A 19,305-nucleotide genomic window follows, 5' to 3' on the forward strand; every position below is an offset into this window, starting at 1 on the left:
GAGGGGAGGGGAGGGGGGATAGTAGAGGATAGGAAAGGTAGCAGAACACGACAGTCACTAGTATGGCAATATGTAAATCAATGGATGTGTAATTGATGTGATTCTGCAATCTGTATATGGGCTAAAAATGGGAGTTCATAACCCACTTGAATCAAAGTGTGAAAGATGATATATCAAGAACTATGTAATGTTTTGAACAACCAACAATAAAAAAAAAAGAATTTGGTCTAGAAATCCACCGCCTCAGAGTTATCTGTACCCTTTGGGAAAGAAAGGTTGTCAGGCTCTGTCTGCTACACAGCTTTTGGAGCAGGATCTCTGGGAGTTGGGCAGGAAAGAAGCAGTTTTTATATGACTTTCCAGATAATGACAGTTTATTTCCGTGGGCACCAAAAGCCTAAGAAATATCTGGGGAAAGAAGAATTTGATTTAGCAATAAGCAATGAGATTCAAATGCTCAGGTTTTTTTTTTTTTTCTGTTTCATCCACAAAAACATGAAAAGCTGTACTGTGGTTTCTGACACTTGTGTGAGCTCACTTTTAGTACAAACAGCTAATTTCCCCTATGAGTCTGTTGCAGTGATGGGCTGTTCAGGAGTTTCTATAGAAATCTTTGATGCAAAATAATGTTGAAACTGTCATGTTTTCTTACTTAAGAACCCTGTAAGATCTCAAGATATTTGTAAAGATGTAAATTCTGTGGCTTATGATACATTTGCCTCTTTCTTTTTTGTGTGTGATCGTGTTGAAAAATAAATCTCCGTATGTTTAACTTATGAATAATTCATATCCAGTGGGGGAAAATGTGAAAATAAAAGTGTGCTGATATTTCCATGAGGAAAAAAAATTCATAATCTCCTGATTTGAAAGTCATAGTATCAGACTTGAAATTCTAAAACATCTGGATATTTCTGGCTTTATAAAGGAGAAGTTTATGTGTTTATGTAATCTTTCAAATTCAAAATGAAATGAAGTCCATGTTAAATTTGGCTTTTGAATTTAGAATTCATCTTTGAACTACAAAAAGAGAGATGTTTCAGTTAGTAAATACCACCTGTTTTTGAAAGGTGAGTGAATGGTATTGAAATGAAAAATTGCTGCCTTTATCCTTTTTAAGTTAACCCACCTATTTTAGACTGTTTCAGTACTCAGTTCCACACAGAATATAGAAGGCTCTAATGGGAAAGAAATATTAGTAACAGTGCTAGGTTTGAAAGGAATTGTAAAGCAGGCAAGATCTGGTTTAGGTATCCTCAGCAGCTTCTCAGTACCATTTCCTCCTCTCATCTGAGAAGCCTTCACCTGCCTGCCAGACTAGTCCTAGAATGCTCTCCCCAGGCCTCCCCAGATCTTTCAAAAATTGCAGGGAGAGAGGAGGGGCAGGGAGTGGAAGGAAGAAGGGGGAGAGAAGAGGCCCTGATGTCCTTCATTTGTACTTTCAATCATTTTATTCAACATGTTTTAAGTTTTTCCTCCAAACATCACATATATTAAATTCATGTGGAATTATAAAAACAAACAAAGGATTTAGCATCTTTGCAGGAAGAAAGTAGGATAGGAGGTAATATTTCTTTCTATAAGCAACTTTTGAAGATTTCTGTTGCAGTTGTTTCTCCTGTGTATCTAATGTCTTCATCTATAATTAAAAGAATATACCACAACTGTCCAGGTAGACTGGCAAGAACACAGATTGTTGAGTAAAGTTACTGAAACACTAGTGAGTCTTTAATCAGAAGAGAAATTTTGAGTGAAACAAGCCAGCATTTATATAGCAGTGGGAGAGACATTCCCTGGGATGGTTGTGCTAGTGTTTCCAAAGGCACATCTTAAGATGAAGGTACCCTCACCACTGGAAAAGCATGTTTGTTTTTTTATTAAAATGGGATGAGACCCCAGTGGTTTTCTGAGCCTGATATTTAAAATACAGTTTTCCTGACTTTCCCCCTGGAAAATGCAAGAACACTGACAGATAACTGTGGCTTGCATTACCGCTGCTGGCTACATGGATAAGCAGTTGTCAGGAACCTTGGCCAGCTCTTACCCATCTGCTGGCCTGGACTCTGTGAGATTTAAATACAGAGTAAGCACATGATTATCCAGATCAGTGGAGAGTCACCTCTGTCATAGGGGCCCCATCCATAGGCTTGTTCTGTATGTCCTGTACCATAATTTCCTGGGTTCTTAATCACAATGTGAAAACTGGATATGGTTAAGATAGGTATTCTTTAATTTTACTTAAATCTGATTCTCATTACATTCAGCATTATAAACCAGAAACTATGCATGTTTGTTCTACAGATAAACTTATTTGTGACTTGCATTTATATAGTAGGCAGTGAAATATTTATAAGTAATATTTGGCCTTGACAACAATTCTATGAAGTAGATATTTTATTCCTGCATGTCAAGGAAGAAAATGAGTTAGTCTTCCCAAATTCCACAGTTCATGATTGGGTGAAGTGGGGCTCACACTCAGGAAGTGTTAAGTGTGTGTGTGTGTGTGTGCACAGTGTGGTGCACACCACTTACCTACATGTGTCTTTTTTACCAAGCATTTATTATAGGCATAATGGACTGTGTGATAGATTAAAAAATAAAATACTAGGTCCCTTTTCTTAGGAAATTTATAAACTGGTGAAAGAGACAAAGCTTGTGTTAAGTAAGCCTGGGGGTGAATAATGCAGGAAGTTTCAAAAGTATTATATGAGAAGAAATTCAAAGGAATAGGGAAACAATAAATGCCATGTGTTCCTTTATATGGAAAGAGAAAAGAAGCTTTGGGGTGACAAAGTCAAACTACGAGAAAACTACATTGGACAAGAGGTCAGAGCCTCTGAAAGAGAAACAAAGGAGGGAGGTACACTTCTGTTTTTCTTTAGCATTTTCCCAATTTGGGGAGGTGTGATTCTGGATTTGAGAAGCCTGTTGATTGGCTATATCAGTTGTTTCATTTTTTAATTTTTTGGTACCAGGGACTGAACTCAGGGGCACTCAACCACGGAGTCAAATCCCCAGCCCTATTTTGTATTTTATTTAGAGATAGGGTCTCACTGAGTTGCTTAGCGCCTCCCTTTTGCTGAGCCTGGCTTTGAACTTGTGATCCACCTGCCTCAGCCTCCAGAGCTGCTGGGATTACAGGAGAGGGCCACCATACATCAGTTCTTTTAAAGCAGAAAGTTCGAGATTTTTCTCAGATCTTGGAAAGATACCACCAGAGATTTAAAACTTTTGAGAGTGCTGAAGGGTTGGCCCGGCTTTGGGATGTGTGAGGCCATTGCTTCAGCTCAAGAGCAGAAATAATGGACTTGGAGATGAGGGGACAGGCAGTGAGTTCGTCCCTTGCATATTTTTTGATTCCTCTTCTGTCCATAAGTGAAAGTAGAAGAGCATCCACTTCTTTCTATGTGTGTGCGTTTTTGTGCCTAAATCAGGTCAATAGCCATGTTTATTCCAGAGGGCTACAATTAACCTAGAAGCTTTTTTATTGCAAAGTTTTAATAGAAATTATTGTTTAAATTGTTAAAATAAACGTGTGTTGCTTTTGTAATTCCAAAGCTGACATTTAAAGAAGGTTTTGCTGTATCCCATTGAATCAACTGAACTTCACCTTTTCAATAAACATGAATATGGATCAGAGGAGTTCAACACCCATTCCTCTTTTAGAAAATTCTAGGTCATATAAAAAGAATAAGAGGAAAAGTGGATATAAGACATTGCATGTCTGCTTAGCTCAGTTGGTTCAGAATTTGAATTACTGCTGACAGGGACAAGCTAATCCCAAGTGGCCCTTCAATTATGATGGGCTCCAAAACCTCAAGCCACCAGCTGAGATTTAGTCCCAGCAGCCTTTGACAAAGACATATTCTTGTTCTTAATGAGAATCAAGTGGCAAAAGTAGCTGGTTTAGTAAATCCAAATCCAGGGTGGAAAAAGAAGCTCTCTGTACCGGCACCGGGGGTCAGCAATCGCTTTAGGCATGAAGAAAATTATTTCCTGCTGGGGCACAATTTATTGTTGTAATACTTTTCCAACAGGTAAAACTGTCACTTATTTTTATATTTCTTTGCCACCAAAAGGTTCTACTAGTGAAGTTCTTGACCACCCTAAATTTTCACAGAATGGTCTTATGTAAGTGAAATTTTTAGTTTTATCTCTGAATCCATCCCTCAACATTCAAGATTGTAAAGACGTGGGTCTCCTTTCTTTTCCAGTCTGACGATATTTTTATTAAAATATGACAGAAACTGGAAAAAAAACATATTTGATCACAGAATGGAAATAAATCACCGTATAAAGATGTAGTTTTTCCAATATTAGTCCATAAATTCAAAGCCATGCCAAATAGAGTGCTCAGAGGGCTTTGTGTTTGGTAAATTAAAAAAGAAAAATTGAATCTAAAAAGCTTTTGGACAAAAAAAAAAGTCACATAAAAATATCCAGAGTCCTTCTCAAAAGAGCATTGTGTTTGGGTAGACATAAAATCATATTAAAATTTTACATAAATTAAAACACTTGAAGAGAAGGAAATCAACACTGAAAAGAGACTAAGTTATGAACATAGAAAAATTTGTACATAAATGCTAACATTTGGATCTAAAAAGGACCCTCCCAAACTCCTGTGTTAATGCAGGAATGTTCAGCGGTGAAGTGATTATATTGTGAAGGTTCTAACTACACCAGTGGGATAGTCATTGGTGAATTAGTAATTTAAATGGACCACTGGGTAAGAACCATAGGCAGGTGGCTTGAGGGAGGAGGTCACCGGGAACATTGTCTTGGGATTACATCTGATCCCCGACTCCTCTCTCTCTCTCTCTCTCTCTCTCTGCTGCTTGGCTGCCCTGAGCTGAGCAGCATCCCCCTCCATGCTCTTCTGCCCTGATGCTCTAACTGCCCTCAGGTCCAGAGAAACGCAGTCAGCCAACTGTGGACTAAACATCTGAATCTGGGGGTACAAAATAATTTTTTCTCCTCTAGGTTGTTCTTTTCAGGTATTTAGATCACAGCTATGAAAAGCGGACCCACACTATATACCATGGAGTTTTATTCAGTCATGAAGAAGAATGAAATTATGTAATGTACAGGAAAATTGAGGCAAATGAAGACCATGATTTTGAGAGAGATAAGTCAGACTCATAAAAGTGTTATATGTTTTCTCTTATATGTAGAAGCAAGAGAAGAAAAACAGGAACCAAAAGAGATTCCTTTGAAATAAGAAGGGAGACTATTAGGGGTGAGGAAAGGGGTCAGCAAGGGAGGGAGGAGGGAAGGGGGAGGATATCGGGAAGTGAAACTGGTCAAATTAGGTTTTTATGTATATACATATCTGCCACAATGAAAACCCATCCTTCTGTATAATTTATATGCACTATTAAAAAAGTAGAATGGGCTAGGCATTTTTCTATGTGATAAATCTATGGAAGATCAAATGTTAGTAGTTGCTTTTCCTTGTTTCAGTAGTTAATACACATATAAGTAAGACACTCATAGTTACACGGAGTTTGACAGACTTTGAATAAAATGTTTTACCTACAATTATTTTGCTTAAACTTTTCCAAGGAAGCTATCATTTTGTCACTATTGTCAATTGCTATTAAGGAGAAGATTTTGGGACCTGCCAGAGAAGAATTTATACTAGAGAATTTCTTTTTCTAAAAATATGTGGAGATATTTCTAGTCTGAGGGATATAAATATAGTCTGTGGCTTTAGAATAAGAATACAAGGGTCATTTGCTGAGAAACCTGGGGGCTATGTTCTCTCTCAGGTCTCGCCTCCCACATTCTCATCTGTCACCTGTGTACATAGGACTAGGAAGGTGAGTTTTTCTGGGAGGGAGTAGGAGGTGTCTAGGGTCCTTAAACAGCACTGTTCTGGTCTGTCTGTGCTGACCTGCACCAATGTTGCCCTAGATCCAGGCAGTTGTAGGACCAAGGATTGGGGATCAAGAAGATAGGTTATAGAGAAGACGCAGGATGAAGGGGGGGAGCCTCGGGGGGGAGCCTCAGGGACGTAGAGCAGGGACATCTACAGAGCAGATATGCCTACAAAGGGGACTTGCACAGTTTATCTATTTGATTTCTCTTCCTGCCATCGACAAGCCAAGTGGGCACTGCAGATAATTCTCCTTATCTTTTGTCTATTAGAAAGTAAAAACCAGAAAGAGAAACTCATGCCCATGGCTAAGATCCTCTGGCTTTTCTGTTGGCTTGCTTTTTGGGCAGTTCCAAGGCATTTGGCTTTATTGATTTTCTCTAGTGGGACACTGTGAAAATACAGGGACTGTGGGAAGGATGAGAAGGGAGTTTTTGATTTTCTTTTCACAGTAGTTATTGTCTCACAATAGGTAGCAGTTATTTCTTAACCTCCTCCACCATCTTAGTGTCTCAGTCTGGGTGGGGATGATCATCAAACCTATATTGATGGTCAAGAATGAAAAACAATCCTTAAGAACTTGGAGGAGACAAAGAAGGTGAACGTATCCACTGTAGCACTGTATCTCCCCCTCAGTGAACTCGACACAAGTTGAAGTCTTTTGGAATTTATTTTATAAAGTCATCAGGAATCTATGATCTAGTCCTTGTTGGTGTGGGGCAACTGATTGGGGACACAATATTTAATATACAAAATGCCAAAAAAAGCCCCAATTTTGAAAACTCTGCGGACTTACTACTACTGGAATTAAGAATCATGCAAAGCCCTGTGATTTACAGATGAGCAGAGTAGCTTCCTAATTGAAAAGCAGAGACCCAACAGCACTTCTGATCAAGGCCCTCTCTTTCTTGCTTCCTCCCCTTTGAATCAGGTGGAAATGAGGAAACTGTATCAGAGCATTATGCAAGCACCAGGGCATGCCCAGCATCAACTGCTCATTAGGTTTCATGTTTCCCCCAAGAGAAACTTAAAAACCTGATCATTCTAATTGTACTGAATTTTATTAAACCTTGCTTTTTATCCTTGATTTTCAAATATCAAAATGTAAAACTTGACATACGTTTTACATTTTAAAATGCATACTTACGTACCATGCATAAATACACACTGAGAGATCAAAGACTGCAATGTTCAGGGTGGTCCTAGTTCCAAACCCAGACCCAGATTCTAGGCTTTGTGGACCGAGTTCAGAACAGGAGAGACTGAAACAAAATTTTAAAGCTGTAATGTCATAGACTGTTCATATTAGGAGAACAAGGTCTCTGAGCACTGGTGATTAGCTAGCCATCTTTGGGTTTATGGTCCAATAGGTAGTGGTTGGCTATGGATGGTCTGCTGTGGTCACAGGGATCCTACCTGGAGTTGTGGTGGCCAGAAGCCTGTATTGCATTTGTGTTTGTCTTAGTCAAGATTATGGGGCCCCATTAGGCCTGCATTTGGTGTCATCTGGCTCAGTGACCAGGCAAGGGTCATCAGTGCTGATCATGTGGTGTGTCTTGCTCTAAGAGCTTTGCACTTATTTATTGATTTACCACTAATTAAATCAATGAAATTGTCACACACTTATTTATCCCCCCCCCCCTTTTTTTTGGTGCTGGGGATGAAAGCAGGGCCTCTTACCTACTAGGCAAGCACTCTACCTCTGAGCTACATCCTCAGCTCCTGAATTGTTAAGTATATTAATTTTCATTTTACAGATGAGAAATTGAAGGCACAGAAAGATTCAGAAGTTTGCCCAGGGTCCCAACATTGGTAAGGAGAGGACCTGGATTGGCACCCAGGTGGTCTCGCTACAGACTATGGGCTGCCTACAAATGAGAACAATGATTTAGATTTCTAACATTCATGTGGTGTATTTATTCTTTTTTGGGTGGTGGATACTGGGGATGGAACTCAGGGGCACTGGACTGCTGAGCAACATTCCTGCCCTGTTTTGTATTTTAGTTAGAGACAGGGCTTCACTGAGTTGCTTAGCACCTCATTTTTGCTGAAGCTGGCTTTGAACTCGCAATCCTCCTGCCTCAGCCTCCCGAGCCGCTGAGATTACAGGGGCACGCAGCTGCTCCCTGTGGCATATTTATTCTTTATTATATTGGGAGGGAAAAAAAAAGAAGAAAAGTTTGTTTTTTTAAAAGAAAGGAAATGAACATTCTTTGATGCTTGGCTGGGAAATTTCTCTTCCCTTTCCTTCTTTCCCTCCTTACTCCACACATACATATACATTTTTTGATTCTTTTTCCTAGATTGGTTATCCATGGCAAACCATAAAAGGTGATATTTTAAAAAGGTAAAGTTTTAGTACTGAAGAGATAGCTTCTCTGGTTACATTTCCAGTTATTATTACTTCAGAGATCCTCGAGAGCCATTAGCCTACCTCACAGTGAAAAGAATGAAGAAAACACACAATTGTCCATTAGTGGCCAGAGTGATTTTCAATGTTCAGATGCAGCAGAGACCCAGTGGCAGATGGAAGAGCTTCAGGCAACAGTTGCTATACACGTTCTCCTATCCACACCTCCATCTGTCAGCACTAGTGTGTTACTATTTTGGGACTCAATTTATCCATTTGGAGAACAATTTTCAGGCTTGTTCTTAAGGTTAAAATGAAATAAATGAAATCTGTAACTCACCAGGATTTTACTTTTTGTCACTGGGAGGAAAAACACTGAGATAGGGAGAGAATTCTACACTTCGTGGGAGGGTAAGATGTGCTTGGAGGGGGTGATCAAATATTAAAATTTGGCGTTAACGCAAAATAAAAGGAGAACTGAGTTCATGCTTTCATCATGTGTGTATGTGGGCAATCACATGTATGCTGTATGCAGGGAACATGCTGCCTCAGAAATATGTTCTGGTAATAACCCTTAAAATATAGTCTGATCATAGAAAAGTGCAAATTCAAAACAGAAATGTTCATTCTTGCCACATCTCGAGAGAATTGTGAAACTAATACTCAAATTTAAATGGAAAAGTCTCAGAATTGAATTCTTAGCCAAATTAATTTCTTTCTTTCACAATTAAATAGTCTAGAGGTTAGATCCACCATGGTCTTCTCTTAGTAAAATATGAACAAAATAATATTTTGTCTGTGCTCTGGTAGTCTATAGGGAGGAGGAAGGGATTTCCAAGTCCATGTGCTCTACTCAAGCTAACAGCTACCTAAAAGTTGCCCCATTTCTGCCTCAAAAATCTCTAGTGCTGGTGCTGGGGTTGTGGCTCAGCGGTAGAGCACTCCCCTCATTTGTATGCGGCACTGGGTTCAATTCTCAGCACCACATAAAAAATAAATGTATATATTTTTTAAATCTCCAGTGTACTTCCTTATTTGAATTAACAAAGAAAATAAATACCTGCCATTAAAGAAAGCAATCCAGACATAATTAGACCTTAGGGCAGGCCACAGTGATGCTCCTAGAAGATGTCTTGACACCAGCAGTCTAACCACACGAACTTCAGCAATGGGTTCTCCAAAGGGGAATGAATCTACCCTTGTTCTCCAGGAATGCCCTATGCTTTTCTAGACATTTTTTTGCATATGTCTCATTAAAATTGCCCTATCCTCTCTGCTACTTAGAGTTGTTCAATTTCTTTCTCTATTAAATTATGTCAGATTTCTCCACTCTACATAGTTCTTTTCTTTTTTTCTACTTCTCAGTAGCAGGAGGTTCAGGGGTGAGTCAGGAACTCCTACTGCAATCATTTCCTGTGCCAGCTGAGCAAGAAGACACTGAGGTGGGGTTTGGGGTACAGAGTATGGGGGTATATTTGTGATAGAAAAGGGGAGGGAGCAAAACAGGGAAGGAAAGGCTTCAGGTTGTAATGTGGACATCTATGAAGGGAGAAGAACAGGGGCAGAGGTGGGCAAGGAGACTCTTAGGTTGTGAGGTAGATCTCACAATCAGTTGGGGGCAGAGAAAGAGGAAACCCAGGACCACAACTGCCTCTTAGAAGAGGCTCGGGTTGGGCACAAGTGGTCAGGCACTAGAAGTCTTGCTTGCTGGGCTCAGTCCTTGACTAGCAATTGCCTAGAAAGAGCATGGCCTTTGCCCAAAAGCATAGTGGCTGAAGAAGTTTCTCTAGTCAGAAGCTGTCTGCTAAAAGCCCATCTCGTAAGTTCTTTCTTGAAGGGCGATTCTAAAGGCACACCTCCTGGATGTCACCCGTGTAACCTGCTGATTGTTGTTTTGCACTATCATTTATGTCTTTTGAGGCTGTTCAACTTTCTGGGTGTGGTAGGTTGAATAATGACCTTTCCCTATAGAGTCCACGTTGTCCTCAGAAGAGAAGGTGTAAATAAATTAGAGGAATTTTGTAGATGTAAGTTGAGAGTACTGAGAGAGGGTGATTATCCTGGAATTATATGATTGTCTCCAATCTAATCACTAGGGTCCTCCCAAGAGGGAAACAGCAGAGATAGAATCAGAATTGGAAATGTCACCATAGAAGCAGAGTGGGAGTGATCAGAGAGAGAAGTCATGAGCCTGGGAATGTTGGTGGCATTGGCAAGCTGGTAAAAGCAAAGAAATGGATTCTCCTGTGAAATCTCTAGGAGGATCACAGCTTTCTGACACCCTAATTTTAAGACTTCTGACTTCCCAAACTGCAAGATAATAAGTTTAAGATTTTTTAAAGCCATCAGATTTATTGTAACCTAATACAGCATTTATAGTAAATAAGCACACTGTCTATTAATAGGAAACTAATACATCACTATCCTTTACCCATTTGGATAGGTGGAAACCACAATTTACTTGTTCATTCAACGAAGACATTTTGAAGGTATATTTTTGTACCAGGCAATGTGTACTGAGGACCATATAGTGCATTCGATGAGGTTTTTGCCCCTGTGAAACTACTATTATACAGGGAGACTAGTAACATAATTTCATCCTCTGAATAGGAGATATTAGAATAGATTCCCAGAGACTGGGGTTGTGGCTCAGTGGTAGAGTGCTTGCCTAGCATGTGTGAGCTACCATGTGTATTAAATGTTGTAAACAGATTAAGGAACTAGAGAAAAAAAATTCTTCAAATATCACAGTTTTGTTCTCTCAACATATATTTAAGTATGCATATGAACAAATGCCATCTCTAAGATCTTTTTATAATGAACTCAAATCTTAGATTTTTATCAGTTATATGTATACATTGTTACCTTCACCTCACAACTGATATACAAGATCCAAATTTTGAAGGTTTATTGAAGTAGAGAAGGAATAACAATTATGCCACAGAACTTTAGCATTTAGATTGACTTCAGAAAACATTTATTTTAATCACACACAGTTTGAGCATTTTCTAGGCTTCTGGGAAGTCAAATGGCTAACTGTTATCTGGACACATTTTATAACAGTGTGTGGACTTTTCTTTAAGGGCTGTCAGTCCTATTATTAGTTTGACCTACATACAAATATTTTACTTATGATTGCTCAAAGCTTCTGACCACTGGTCCTATTTTTATTCTTTCAAATGTCATAGAATAATATCAGTATCTATTTCAGAAAACTAAATTTTGGAAATAGATATCACTCTAAATTTTCTCATCCACAGTCATACTTTCCTAAACCACAGCTTGTTTTATATACTATCTTGTTTGTCTCCTTTGACTGTTTTCTGGTTTGCTAATTTCCATAAAGTGGGGACTACAATGTGAAACAATGCTTCAAGCTCTGGATCTTTCCATTGTTAGTGTTCTTTTCTTTAGCTTTACAACTATAAGGCTTAGACTAAAACATGCAACCTCCTCATGACAATCTCATGGAACCTTCTAGTGTGTGTGATCGTGCATGTGCGTGAATGCTTAGGGCCATCAGGTCTGTTGATGAGATGTCTCTATTTTTGTCAGTAACTCAGTGCTGTATAATTTCACATTCAGGCAGTTTTGTTTGGTTAGGGCTTAATGGAATATCTTTTGTCCATTCTTTGATTTTTAACCATTCCATGAAGTCTTGAGATGACTCTTAATATATATATTTTTTTAATTTTGAAATCCGTACTGGTAACTATATCATTTAATTGGAGTCCTAACACTATCCAAGTGGGGTTATTGACTTTAATTTACAACTTATTTATTTTCTACCTACCTGTCTGTCCTTTGATCATTGTCCTTTGTTCATTTTCTCCACATTTCTTGCTTTCTTAGGAGTAATCAAACTGTATTGTTATTCTCTTTTATCTCCTGTGTTTGCTTATTAGTTATACTTTTTTATGATTTTTAGTGATTATTATAGAAATGACAAGTCCATTCTAATGTATTTCTGTCTACTTTAAATCAGTACCTTAGCACTTAAAACTGCAAGAACCTCAAAACTGCTGTATCCACTAACACCCCTTCCTGTCCTTTCTGCTATTGTTACCATATATTTGACTTTTTATGCATTCCAACTATCTCAAGATGTAATAAAGATAATTATTTAATTATTCAATCTGATATTTCAAATCATTAATTGTTATTCATATGTAGATGCTCTTCATTCCTTGCAAAAATATCATGTTTCCAAATGGGATGATTTTTCTTCAGCACCCTCCCCTTTCTTTATATATGGATTGAACCCAGAAGCACTTAACCACTAAACCACACATCCAGCTTTTGTTTTGTATTTTACTTAGAAACAGGGTCTCACCAATTTGCTCAGGGCCATGCTGAGTTGCTGAGGTTGGCTTTGAACTTGTGATCCTCCTGCCTCAGCCTGCCAAGCCACTGGGATTACAGGTGTGTGCCACCATGCCCAGCTTCTTTAATATTTCTTGTAATGCATATCTAAAGACAAACTATACCACCGTTCCTTGTCTTAAACTTTTGTGAAGGATGTATTCATTGGGTGTGGAGTTCTTCATTGGTAGATCCTTCCCTCCTCCCTAGCACTTTAAAAACACTTTTTTTTTTTTTTGGCTTCCAGCATTTCTGTTGAAAAACTCATTCATCTCTCTCACTGTACCCTCTGTGCCTGACTTTCATGCCCCTTCATAGATATTTTGAAGATTTTTCTATTTGTAACAATTTTCAGCTACTAAACTATATTTTCTTAGAATTTGCCAAATTTCTAGAATTTTTGTGTTGTTACCAGAGTTCAAAATCTTTTAGGCATAGGACATTCAAATATTTCTTCTTTTCAACTTCTTCTTTTCAACTTCTTCTTTTCTTTTGAGACTCCAGTTACGTGACTGCTAGATCTGTTGGCTGATTCTTTACGAGCACAGCACAATACTGCTTACAGGAACAGGCAGCCATTTTTACATCTTCAGAGAGTAGCCACTTAGTGTATACCACTGAATGACAATGGCACCATTGACATTTACTTTTCCTTTCCAGTAACAGCTGCTTTCAATATTAGGTAATAGCAGAGAACAAGATTCTAGTCCTGTGCCTTGATTATGAGGATCTCTGTGTGACCATCCCACCCCTGGGACTGATTGCACTGCAAGTACCTCAACACAGTCCTCCCTTTATTATCCTTATGCAGTAGCCGTTCCAAAGAACAATGACCAAAGAACCACCTTCATGCCCAGGTCCATCTGTTTCTTATGATGCATTTTCAAATCTCTTTTATATTCTGTTCATCATTATCATTGTTATTTTCACTGCTACTGACTTGGGCTATTTTCTATTCACCTATTTCAAGTACAAAAATTTTATGTTCTGCTTTGTCTAATTTTTTGTTATATACTTTCAAGGAGTTCTAATTTCAGATATTTTACAATTTTGGAATATTTATTGGTTATTTTTTAATGTAATCAGATTGCTGAAAATTCTCACCTTATTTTGTCCATTTTCCCTTTATTTGATTAATATATTGATCATAGCTCTTTATTACTTGTCTGTAAATCCAACACCTAGCTAACCCATAGGTATCATTCTTTTGATTCTTATCTTTTGATTATTGGACACATTTCATGCTCTTTTTGTCTAGTCATTTTTGTTATAAAAATAATTTTTATTATGAATAATATGTTTTAAGCACCTAGATTGTGACTCTCCACTAAAGGATGTAAAGTTTTGACCTTAGAGAAAGTTAATTGCTATCAATGCTGTAGAGGCTTAGATTTCGGCTTTTTAATGTCCTAGGGCATGGTTTGCTCCACTGGAGTCTCAACAGAGGGCCCAAGATATTCACCTAGGTCTCTCCATCCAGTTGGACCCAGCTTCCAATTCCATCATGCTGAGATCTCTGGATCCATGTGCATCTTTACAGGCCCGGATCTCTGGATCCATGTGCATCTTTACAGGCCCGAGTGGGTGCTTCCTGCTCAATCTTTTAAAGACTTTCCATGGACATATGTGGGTTGGGATCATCCAAGGAACTGAAGTAAAGTTCATTGCAGATACTTAGGGCTCTTTGTCTGTGGTTACCTCCTTTCTAGTAATCTCCCCAAGAATTTCAACTTCCTTGGCAACCCAAATGCTAATCCCTTCTTCCCAACCCAGAAAAATTGTCCTTCTCTATGCTGTGTTTCCCTGCTCAGTAGTTTTGAAAAATGCTTTGAGTAAGCCAGAATAAATGTGGAGTCACTGATGTATATCTTTTCTCTCAAGGACCTTAGTGTGATGGTATCCAGTAAATTTAAATAGCCTTGATACATGTTCACATGTATATACAAGTGTATACAATGGGTTACTGAAAGATGGTAGGTCCTATATAAGCTCTTAAACCAAGGCCAGAAAAGAATTTGTTACTGATTCCTTATTTTATCATTCTATTTTCTTCTTATTTGCATATTTATCTTCATGATATTATTGTTTAATTCTAGCTATATTAACTTTTAAAAAGCTACATATGCAAGGTGCAGTGGCTTTTACCACAATAAATAAGAATATTGCACATTTTGTATATTGCCTAAAATTTCAATTTTACTGTATATTATTTTTTTCCTTGGTTTTAGCTGAGTTGGGGGCAGCCTTTTCAACAGTTGATCCTAAATAAATCTCTCACATTCAGTCCTTTATGATTCATTTCAATTAAAACAGGGCTATACCTATACTGTTGTTGAATTTCACCTGATTAATTTTGTACCAAATTTTCCTAGGGTGGAATTTTGTTCAACCTTAGCCTGCCATGTTCTGAAATGGCATTTTTTAATAGTTAGATAAATATAGCTCCTAGTTAATATTTCAAAAAAAATATAGTTTTTCTGACTAATATTTTATTAGTTAATAAATAATAACTGAAATGTAGCAACCTATAAAGAGCTATAAATCCATCATTAGCACTAAGATATGCAAATCATAATTTTAGCAGTTGCTATTTCCATCTCAGCATATGGTCCAATACCTGACTGAGAATGCTGTGGACTGACAGAGGAACAAGAGTGAGGCAATTATTGACAGCCTGCCATTAAAGTAATTTAGTGACATAGATGAAATTAACTGTGACAATTATTAAAAAATATTAGATGGCTTGAATTTATTCCTCTTGTAACAGCATAATTCTTCTTCATAATATGAACTTATTTAGGGAAAGTACATGGTCAAAGAGTATAATGTGATGATGATGTTGAAAGCTATTAGTATTAAGAAGTTATGAAATTTAAAAAATATTTAGTTAATGTCTAATATGTGAGTGCTGCTGTAAATACTGTGAAGTTGGAAAGCAAAAGGATGAAAATAAATACAAAATAAAACTTCTTATCCTCTGGGCATGTTTGTTCTGGCTCAAGAACTGTACTGATAAAATTGTCTCCAATTTCACCTGTTTAAAAATAGAAACCTGGAGTAATATAGTCAAGTAATTGTCACTAATTTTAATCTCTGTAAAAGTAGAAATGTATTCTCTACAGAAACACAAAAATGGTTTTCATATAGAAAAGGATTTAAGATGTACATAGAGAGTACTCTATTGTCAGGAATTATCTTACTTATATGATAAGATCTAAACAAAGAGAATTTACTGAAATGAAAACCAATAAATTGGCTATGAGGAAACTACAGATTATTAACTGCCATTTAATTTTATAATTCCTGTTTCATATTGGTATATTGTCAAAATCCATACTGGAAGTAGCCTCCTTAAAGGTTGTAAATATCATAACTCTTGCTTCTTGCATGAAATAAGCTCTTCATATGTGCTTTAGAAATGTGACCTTGACATTCCATAGAAGTGGATTTTACTTCTCCTTACCCTGAGTAGGCCTTATCTTCCCTTCTAATAACAAATTGAGAATATGTGGTTTTTATAAAGTCCTTAATAAAGGTAGTAGCTTCAGCTTTGTGCATCTTGGAACACTTGGTCATGGTACAGTCCCCGTAGGAATCCATCTTCTATACTTCTGAAGCTCAAGCCACATAAAAAGACTATGTACTGGGTGTAGGGACTCTAGTTAACAGTTCTAGCTCAGCTTCCAAAAGACAGCAGAAACTGACACAGTGGTCCACACTCCAAAGGAGTTCAGGAATATGCATACAGGTAGCTTCCAATAGAGTCCTGCTTTCTTCCAGAGAGTTTGAAAGAATCATTAGAAGCAGCTTTCCAGAAGTCCCATTAGTATCCAAATATTTCATCACTCAAAAGCAAATAGCCTAATTGACAAGTAGAAGTATAATTAAAATTTTATTTATATGACTACCTAAAAAGATGCAGTTCTACCTAGAAGGATGTGGTATGTACTCTGAGTGAGAAGCCATCATGTGGTGCCTACTCCCACATAATCAGAATTAATGAGCCCCAGAACCACTAAGAAATACAGGTGGAAATCATCAATCTTACTATCACACTTAACAACTTTTGGGAATTTTGCTTCTTGTGCCAAAAATTTCAAACTTTAATGGTTTGAAAGTCTTAATCTTTAAGCAGAAATGCATTGATCAGGGATGAAAACAACGACTTTGTGTAGTTATTTTCTATTTGTTTCATATTTTATATCCTTTCATATTCTTTCCATTTGATTAATTGAATTGCATTTACCATTCAATTTTATTCTTTTGTTAACTTACTAAATATAATTCTTAGTTATCCTACTTTAGTGTTTATCTTTAGGTTAGTAATATATATCTTTAACTTATCACATATCTTTAACTTATCACATACAATCTACCTTAAAACAATGTGATTCCACTTTATATACAGTATGAACACATACTAGGCTCCATTTCTCCCCTTCTGATATTTGACATTTTGCTTTCATATAATTTATTTATACATATGTTTTAAACCTCATAATATGTTTTATTTCCTGTCAAAACCTAATTATTTTTAAGACATTAAATATAATTTTTGTATAGTTTTTTCCTTAATATAGATCTACATTTTCACCTAGTATCATTTTTATTTCTAAAGAATTTCCTTTAACATTTTTTTATACTTCAGGTATACTGGTGATAGATTCTTTCTGGTTATGTTTCAAAAGTGTTTATTTTGTCTTAGTTTTTAAAAAGATATTTTAGCATTCTAGGATGACAGCTTTTATTCCCCTCAGTAATTTGAAGATGATATTCCACTGACTTCTGACTACCATTATTCCTGTCAAGAAGTCTGTTGCCATTCTCAATTATCTGCACATAATCTCTATTTCCCCCCTCTTTCTTTTTTTCTCCCTCTCCTTATTTCTTTCTTTCAGCTACTTATAATATTTTCTCATTTTATTACTGATTATAAAGATCCTTGATCCTTATGCTTCATTAAGCTTCTTGGATTTATACATTTTTAGTTGCCATCAAATCTAAAACAGATGTTCAATCACTATTTTCAAAAATTTAACCCACCCCTTTTTTGAGGATATCAATTACAGATATAATAGATTATTTGATGTCACATTGCTCAAAACTCTCTGCTCATTTTTTGGTTAGTCTTTAGACTTTGTGTTTCATTTTGTATACTTATAATAACGCTATTTCTTAATGCTCACTAATATTTTCTTCTGTAATATACTTTCTGCTGTGAATGCTAAGCAGAATATTATTCATGTAAGATATTGCAGATTTTGTCTTTAGTATTTTGAGTTACTGTGTTTTGTAAAACACAATTTTTTTAATGTTTCCATATAGCATACTCAATTTGCCTCTATGGTTTGGAAGATATATGAAATGTTGTGATTTAGATATGAGGTGTCCCCCAAAAGCTCATGTGTGAGAGAATGCAAGAACATTTAGAAGTGAAATGATTAGATTATACATGAATCCACTGATGTAGATTAACTGTGGACAGGAAGGGTGTGGCTGGAGGAGGTGGGTCATTAGGGGCCTGCCTTTGAGATATGTATTTTGTTCATGGTAAAAAGGAGAGGAGTTAGTGTCCCTGCTTCCTGATGCCATGTACCAAACTGCTTTCCTCTGCTACATTTCCAACATGCTGTTCTGTGTCACCTCAGGCCCCAAGGAATGGACACAGCGACTGTGAACTAAGACCTCTGAAACTGTGAGACACAAACTTTTCCTCCTCTTGTCAGATGCTTTTGGGCATAGCAATGAAAAAGCTAACAAAACCATAAAATATAATCACAATACCTCTTTTATGTCCTTATCAAATGATATATGCATTATTACTAGATAACATTTTATAATTTATTTTATATCCATTATGAGTCATATTTTCCTGTTTGGTGATTTTATATTGGATGCCAGAAATTATTTAAGTTATTAAATTGGGTGTTGAATATTTTTGTTTCCCTGAGTGTATTTTTGAAATTTAGCAGTGGATGCAATTAAATTACTTGAGGACAATTAAATCATTTCTGGTCTTGCTTTTAAACTTTGCTATGCAGAATCAGAGAAGAATTTATTCTAGATGTATTCACCCCCACGCTACTCAGATAAAAACTTTATTATTATTATACCCTATGCATAAGTGCAAACACAATCTATCCCTGGCCTTTGTAAGCCCCAAGTATTATTCCCTTGAATGGTTTCATAATTTTAAGTTTTCCTCACACTTGGATAGTTTTCTTATTATAGGTACTGATCATTACTGAAACTCAAGAGGTGCCACTCTTCCTGTCTCTGGAGATATCTGTCTAAGCAGTCTTATTCTTCCCGTTTTCTATCCTATGGATTGTAGCAGCCTTTAGCTTTTGAAACCTCATTTATTGCTTCTCTGATCAGTAAAACCAACAGCTCCTACCTTTGTCCCTTCAAAATCCAGTACCATATCCTGGAAATATACTATAGGAAGAAATCTGAGTTGATTATTAATAGAAATGACTTCATTTCTTTGTAAAATATCCCATTCATTTTTTGACATCCTTAATCTTGAAATATTTAATTATATATATTTTCCTATCTTTGTTTTTGGTTAGATAGAAGGGTAAATTTGATTCCTATTACCTCATTCTGACTGGAAGAAAAATCTTGAATTTCACTGAGCTTGGAGATGGGACTATCACCTGGCTGATGGAATTCTTAAGCCACTGAGTCAACAGGAAGAAAAATGGGTTACTCTACTGGC

This window comes from Marmota marmota, unplaced genomic scaffold (genome assembly GCF_001458135.2).
Source record: "Marmota marmota marmota unplaced genomic scaffold, marMar, whole genome shotgun sequence".
NCBI classification, from domain to species: Eukaryota; Metazoa; Chordata; class Mammalia; order Rodentia; family Sciuridae; genus Marmota; species Marmota marmota.